The sequence below is a fragment of the Somniosus microcephalus genome, chromosome 4 (genome assembly GCF_052327205.1).
Source record: "Somniosus microcephalus isolate GS21.2 chromosome 4, FLI_Smic_1.0, whole genome shotgun sequence".
In the NCBI taxonomy this organism is placed as follows: Eukaryota; Metazoa; Chordata; class Chondrichthyes; order Squaliformes; family Somniosidae; genus Somniosus; species Somniosus microcephalus.
In genome coordinates this window covers 88743613-88751587 of record NC_140990.1, presented here as the reverse complement: position 1 = coordinate 88751587, position 7975 = coordinate 88743613, and positions in this window count along the sequence as shown.

The following is a 7975-nucleotide window of genomic DNA, read 5'->3' as shown; positions in this document are numbered from 1 at the left end:
AATTCGTCTGGAGGGGAATGAGAAAAGATGTGCGCGACTGGGCCAAGACCTGCGTTGTGTGCCAGAGGGCGAAGGTACAGCATCACGTCAAAGCTCCTGTTGCCGTTTTCGAGGTACCGGAGCGACGATTCGATCATGTTCATGTCGACCTCGTGGGCCCACTACCGCCGTCACAAGGGTTTATGCATCTTCTGACAATCGTCGACCATACCACCAGGTGGCCGGAGGCCATTCCTTTAACGTCCACCACCTCCGCGGATGTCGCCCGAGCTTTTCTTTCATCCTGGGTTGCTCATTTCGGCGTTCCATCGGACATTTTGTCGGAATGCGGGCCACGGTTTTGTCTGCTTTGTGGAACGCCGTGGCTACAGGTTTGGGCACCAAGCTCCATCGGACCATGGCTTACCATCCGCAGGCCAACGGGTTATGCGAACGCTTTCACCGCTCTTTGAAGGCGTTGCTGCGGGCCACCCTCCAAGGGACCGCATGGGTGGATAAGCTGCCATGGGTGATGCTCGGGTTGCGCACAGCGCCTAAAGAGGACCTGCAGGCATCGGCCGCTGAACTAGTTTATGGCCAGCCACTCAGGGTGCCCGGCGACTTTCTTCCGTCACCGACGCGTCCGTGGTCAGCAGCTGAACAACTGGAGGCTCACCGGGCCGCAGCGCACTCTTTCCGGCCCATTCCGACTTCACAGCACGGACTGCCCGTGTCACATGTTCTGCTGGAGCTTATGAGGGCTAAATTTGTTTTCGTCCGACAGGATGCCCACCGTAGTCCTCTCATGCCTCCATATACAGACCTTTTCCGAGTACTGCAGGCGGGCGCCAAGAGTTTTATAGTGGACGTCGGAGGTAAACCCGACCACATTTCCGTGGACCGCCTCAAGGCTGCACACCTGGATCTCGAGCAGCCAGTCGAGGCAGCGCAGCCACCACGTCATGGCCGACCGCCCGCGAGCGCCGCGCCTGGCCCGTTGGCCCCGCAACCCAGCTCATCTCCTGCACCATCCACTCCTCTCCGGGAATATCGGAGTCGCTCCGACAGGATTGTCCGACCTCCTCTGCGATTGACCTTTGCGATTAAAGACACTTCTGTGGGGGCGCATGTGGCAAAACCACCAATGATCTTCTGTACAAATGCATAACTGTCTTTAACCCAATGCTACAGCATCTGTGTTTGTTGGCTGAGTGTAAATAAGCTTTCTGCAAAAGCCCTGAAACAACGTGATGACGTCATCACGTTGGTCACGTGATGCCCCGAATGGCGGGAAACGTGATGACGTCATGACGTCAGAGAGTGGGAGGTTCTAAGCCCAGACCTCGTGTAACAAGCTGCTGAAAAGACCTGTTTGCTGTTGCTCCTGCATGTTTTTGTTTTGTTCACTTGTTTGATTAAATTCAGTTGAATTATTGAACTGACTCGACTTCAGTGCTTCAGTTAGGGATAGATCGATTCCTACAGAACATTCTTTCCTCTCTTGTTGCCCGAAAGCTGTAAATCCCCGTCCCACACACTCTCCCTCCTCCCTCTGCTGAAATTCAAACCCATCGCACAATCTCCAAATGTTTTCCTCTGCTCCAAGTTTTCTTCCTCCTCTGAAGGTGCTGACTCTGGCTGGTTTCAGTTCTACACTCGCTGGTTACCCTCCCTCTCCTCCCCTGAAGGTGCTGACTCTGGCTGGGTTCAGTTCTACACTCACTGGTTTCCCTCCCTCTCCTACCCTGAAGGTGCTGACTCTGGTTGGGTTCAGTTCTACACTCACTGGTTCCCCTCACTCTCCTCCCCTGAAGGTGCTGACTCTGGCTGGGTTCAGTTCTACACTCACTGGTTCCCCTCCCTCTCCGCCCCTGAAGGTGCTGACTCTGGCTGGGTTCAGTTCTACACTCACTGGTTCCTCTCTCTCTCCTCCCCTGAAACTGCTGACTCTGACTGGGTTCAGTTCTACACTCACTGGTTCCCCTCTCTCCCCTCCCCTGAAGGTGCTGACTCTGGCTAGTTTCAATTCTACATTCACTGGTTCCCCTCCCTCTCCTCCCCTGAAGGTACAGACTCTGATTGGGTTCAGTCCTACACTCATTGGTTCCCCTCCCTCTCCTCCCCTGAAGGTGCTAAATCTGAATGGGTTCAGTTCTACACTCACTGTTAGGATAAAATTTGGTTTAAGGGATGTAAAGGGGTCCTCAATATTCGACTGGTATAATACTATCTGAAAGGTACCATTTAGTCTTGTTAGCTGGAAAACAAACGCAAAGCACCATGGGATACTTGGCTATATTAACCCTTTTAGACTAACATAAATAGAAATTAGCTGACCAAAGGCATTCTGAAATGTTGCTTGTAATTACAACCTGGTAACTGTTTAGAAAGAGCCTGTTCTTGGAAGAGATAAGAGTACAAAGGCACGATTAAGAAGCAGCAGCAAATAAGGCCTTGAAGAAGTCGTCAGCCGGCTGCATAATTCAATGTGGCTTTGTATCCAGCTAGCCATGTCTCTGCTGGAAAATACTTTCCCATACCGATAACAAGAGTAAGAGATAGTTCATGAATATGAAGCCTCCTACAGTCGACAAGCTTCTTACTGACATATTCAGGGGGTACTCGAGTTCGAAGGACAGGCTTAGTAGTTGATTGATTAACCATATAAACCAATGAAGTATCAATATTCCCATGTATACACCCCATTAGTAATAAGTGGATGTTGTCTAATAAACTGTATAAACTAAGCTGTATTGTCACTTTTCCTCTGAGAACGGTGCCTCCAGCTGGGGTTGGCTGAGGTGGTTCTCCCGTGTGCACTCGTAATAAACTATTGATCTGGGATTAACACCCGAGTCTGTTAGTTGTTTTACCATCCAGATTTTCCTCGCTTACAGTTTGGTGTCAGACGTGGGATACCACCGGACTGCTGATCGATCTTCCACAATGACCTACACGGAGGGGGTGAGTAGCAATATTCACCCTTAACGTGGAAGTCCGCAAGGCGGATCGGGGTAGCGGTGTTACAAAGAACAGCGAGTGAAGGAGCAACAGGCTCCAGGTGTGGATCAATAGGTCGCGTTTTAGGGTACAAACAGTCCCGAGGAGTTTAGAAACTCTAGGGTTGGAAAGTGCCGGGAAGAGCGCTAAGGGGAAAAGCACCGGGAAGAGCGCTAAGGGGAAAGGCGCTAGTTGGTAAAGCGCTGGGGAAAAGCGCTAGGGGGGAAGTGCTAGGTAAAAATCGCCGATGGTCAGGAGGGGCCGGGGGAGAGAGCTTAAAGGGTGTTTCTCTGGGGATAGGGAGTTCTCGCGACACTAAATACTGGGTGATGATCTGGCGGGATTAAAGGGTAGTTAGAGCATAAGTGTTTGTCTGCTTAGAGCATAAGTGTTTGTCTGTTTAGAGTATAAGTTTTGTGTCGTCATTCCGATAAAACATAAGATTGGATCCTTGAGAGTCACGGGGTGAGCGACACGGACAAGGGTGGTGTACTATCTCAAACACCTAGCCTGAGCCTGAATTAAGAGGATGTAGTCCCACGTAACGGCCAGGATCATGTAGGTGTAGGGAACTAAACACCACAGGATTGTGATCCCGTGACGAGTGAGTGTGCGCAAAATAAGTGTGTGTGGGTGAATGATAGGGTAACATAAGAACTATTGAGAAGTAAGTCATAAGTTATATAGAATGCCTAAAAAGGATGCAGAGATAAAGAAGGAAAAAGATCTAATTTGCAGGCTAACCAATTTGAAAACTCAGCAAGAAAAAACCCAGATATTTGGAAAGCCAGGCAAAGCTGCTGAGTCACCGATTTAAAAAAAAAAATTTTTTTAGGGTTTTGCCGACATGGAGGTTATTGACGTCTGTGCTGAGGCAAATGAGATACAGGATTTGCTGAGTGAAAGGAACCTTGAGGATATGCTGGAATTTCAGTTTGTGTGAAAGTGTGTTAAAGTGTGAATATTTTCCTGACTGTGAATGTTTAAGAAGTTACAATATTCCTTTGTCTGAAAGTCTGTCCTTAAAAAAAAAGAAAAATGTCTGTTATGTGTTTTAGCTCCACCCACTTCTCTGTGTTAAAAGCATTTAACCCTTTTGTCTTGTCTTGGATTTTGGAAGTTTTAAGAGTGTGCGAATAAGATTGTGCCCCCAGAATTGAAAAAAAAAACTTTGAACTAATTTAAGTTAAGCTGGTGTGTAAAAAACTGAGAAGAACAAAAACAATTTGTTTAACAAAAGATTAAGTTTCAGTCTAAGATTTAACCTTGGAGTTGTGGTTGCTATGGTGAAATCTTCCAAAGCAGTTTGATTTGATTTGTATAAATGTTGAAAAACGAATTTTTCTCCAGTTATATTCACTGTTTTTATAGTATTTTGGAAAGACATCTGAAGAAAGGACAATAAGAAATATGACGTAATTTACTGTTTTCTGCAAGAATGTGCTATTTTGTTTTGTTTTGTCGGTTCATTGTTGATGCAGAGGATGGGCTTCGGCCTTGACGCTACAGTTGCTGGTGTGCCTGGAAGAAAATGAATTTGAATGTGAATGTTTGCAGGGCATGAGTGGTTGTTTCTTCGTTGAAATGGCTTCCTTCTTTCTTTTCCAAGTGATACTGATTGGTTGAAAAGGGGATTGGTTTGGGTTGAATTGGAGTTGTGAGGTGGGTTAACCTATTGAAGCCGGACTTTCATTGTGGCCACGGGGTGTGGATTGGTGTAGTCCAAATTGAATAAGATAACTCCGCTCCGTGAGAACATCCAATAGTGGCAGGTCCCTCTACAATATTTGATTGACTATGGTACTGGGAGCCCTACAAAACGCCGGACTAAAGTTAAACCCTAGAAAGGTACAGGTAGGGAAGGGCGAAGAAATCTACCTAGGATACATAATAACACAAGGGAAGAGACAAATGCCCGAAGAACAAAAGCGAGGGGCACTAGGACCAAGGGGAAAGCTAGCTGATCAAAGTGGGGGAACCATCCCAGGAGCTGGTGGACTGGGGCCCCGACCATGAATTAAAACAATCCAAGAAACAGGGCAATGCATGGGCAGACAAGGCAGCCAAGCGGGCAGCTGAGAAAGGGAATCTGACCAATGAAGCCCAAGTGTTCATGTTTATTTAAAGTGTGAAAACAGAACTGTCTTTTTCGATTGGGAATTTTTTTATTTATTTACGTGAAGTGACGCAATTGCGTAAGGCTGATAATGTTTTGCTCCACCTTCAAAAGCCTGCAAAGGAGTTAACCCTTTCCACTGACAGCTACTTACGTTCACCAAGCAACAACTTTAGTATGAAATTTGAAGATATTGGACATTATTAAATTTAAGTTTCTTAATGTTAAGTTAATATTACCCCACTCCTGGTACCAATCAGGATATTAATTGTACCATGGAAGCCCTAGAGGTGGATTTAAAACCCACTCAAGTGGCATACGCCAGAAAGGGTGAATATTGTGTTACAACTAATTTGAAAATGTTTAAATATGCCAATCTAACTTGTGATATTTCAAGTTCAGAGTTCTGCTTCACTCCTGAAATCCCAGTACGGATTGGACACGAGGAATTGGTGGAGATACACCAGCATAACCTCACCACCTTACAAGTTTCTGAAGATATCAAGAAAGACTTAAAAGGCTATCAGAACACATTTGTGTATCCGATACCCCCGTTGCCTGAACACTTGAAAGTATTGACAATGGAGATACGCCTCTCCCAGCAGGTTTATTATAACCTGCAACAGAACAATAAAAACATTAAGCATGACATTGATCAAATTAAAGTCACCACTTGGTGGGATGACCTTTGGAGTTGGGGATTGAATATACAGATCCATTCTTGGATTAGATTAATTTCACATGTATTAGTAGTGGTGCAGTTTGTTGTAATGTGCTTCTTGATTTTCATGGCCTGTAATTGTAATGCATGTACCTTTAAGGGAGAGAACTACTTTTACAGCTCCTGTATACTGTAGTACCGGCAGTGACCACACCTGTATATAAACCCTGAGTAGTGATCTGTACACTTAGTTCTAGAGTAACCCTCATTCAGTAAACACCTGTTGAATCGTTCCCTGCAGTCTTGTTGCCTAATTATTGAAGGACACAACATCAAGATACACGGACATAACATTGGCGACGAGCAGATTCGAACCTACCAGCAACTCTGCATCACCTCCCAGGGATTCGCTCCTGGAGAACAGTGGAAGGAGGTCGAGTCCAGAAGCACGGGCGTCGACCACGGGTAACCGCCCAGTCATCCAGCGGAGATTTGAGCATCGCAGGGGAGGCTGTCGAGAGCCAGGCTTGGCTTTCCAGTCACGGTGGTCCAGCGAAACGGGCTGGCAACAGGTACTGTGCAGGCCCTTCCCGGACAGCGGTGGCTAGAGCCGACCGGGCGGCACAGAAAAAGGCCGAGCAGCGTCGACGGGGGAGAGAGAGAGGGCAGAGCGCACAGGGCGCAGCCGGTGTTCAGGACTGAACGGCGTCAACGGGGGAGAGAGACGAGAGAGAGCAGAGCGCAGCCGGTGTTCAAGGGCCGAGCAGCGTCAACGGGGGAGAGAGGCGTGCAGGAAAACGCGCAGAGCACAGCCGGTGTTCAAGGGCCGAGCAGCATCAACGGGGGAGAGAGGCGCGCAGGAAAACGTGAGGCGCTGCCATTACCACAAGGACCGCAGAGAGTGGCATTGGCAGCAGCACAGGAGCAGTGCACGAAACCCACATGGCATCGCCATTTGCCACGAGGACCGCCGAGAGCGGCGTTGGCAGCAGCGCGGGAGATGCCATTTTAAGCCGCAGCGGGGAAGAAAGGAAAGCGCGGGAGACGCCATTTTAAGCCAGTCTAACCACACCCAAAAATGCCAAAGAGTGGCAGTATCACAGCGTTCGACAATGAAGTCAAAGATTGGACAACATATGTCAAACGCATAGAAGTATACTGCAAGGCGAATGAAGTGCCAGATGATAAGAAAGCGCTGGTATTGTTGAATTCAATGGGTGCAAAAACGTATGGCTTACTACAAAACCTAGTAACCCCAGAGAAGCCAGTAGAAAAGGATTTTGAAAACATAGGCCTAGAAATTCAGTGCCCTTAGCGCCGATTTTGCGGCGCTAGAGGGCCTAGCGCTGCAATTGGCGCCGGCGCCTAAATTGCCTGGGGCCCTTCCGCCGCGGTAGACCGGTAGCGCTGCGTCGGCACCGATGATGTCATCGGTGTGCGCAGCGTCCCGGTTGCCATGGTAACCCGCCCGAACTGGGAAATTGACTTGCGGCCGCCTCGCCCGTGGCAGCCGCAAGCAACGTTCTGGCAGAGGTGCCTTGCACAAGTTTGCGCCGGCGCATTAAAGGCCCCGCGGCGGCCGGCCGCTTTCCCGCCGCCCGCCTGGCCGCAGCTCCCTCCCCGGACTTCCCCCCCCCCCCGGAACAGAAGCAAGCCCGGCACTTGTCCGAGGTGCCGGGCTAATTTTTAATAAGATTATCGCGGGCCGCGGCCGGGTGCAGGCAGGTCCTCCTTAAGGGAAGGAGGAGGCCTGCACTTCCCGAACCTGCCGCACCGCAGCGGGCGCCGCAGCGCCGGAATAGCGCTGAAATTCAGCGCATAGCGCCAGTTTTCAGGCGCTAACAGCTTTCAGCAGCGCCGGCAGCCGTTTGGGCGCAGAAGTAGTGAATTTTTGGCCCGACCAGCGCGACTTAGCTCCGGCACTAACTTCCGGCGCTAAAGCCGTTGCTGCGCCAAAACCCAATTTCTAGGCCATAGTGTCAATCCTACAGGACCACTTAAACCCCACACCGCTGCTGATAGCAGAAAGATTTAAGTTTCACAAAAGGAACCAGCATAAAGTTGAAAGTAATGCTGAGTATTTAACAGAACTGCGCAAGCTATCGAAACGCTGCCAGTTTGGAACGGGACTAGCAGATACTTTAAGGGACAAGTTTGTGTGTGGGCTTCAAAGTGAAGGAACCCAGAAACGGCTTCTATCAGAAAAGGATCTTACGCTG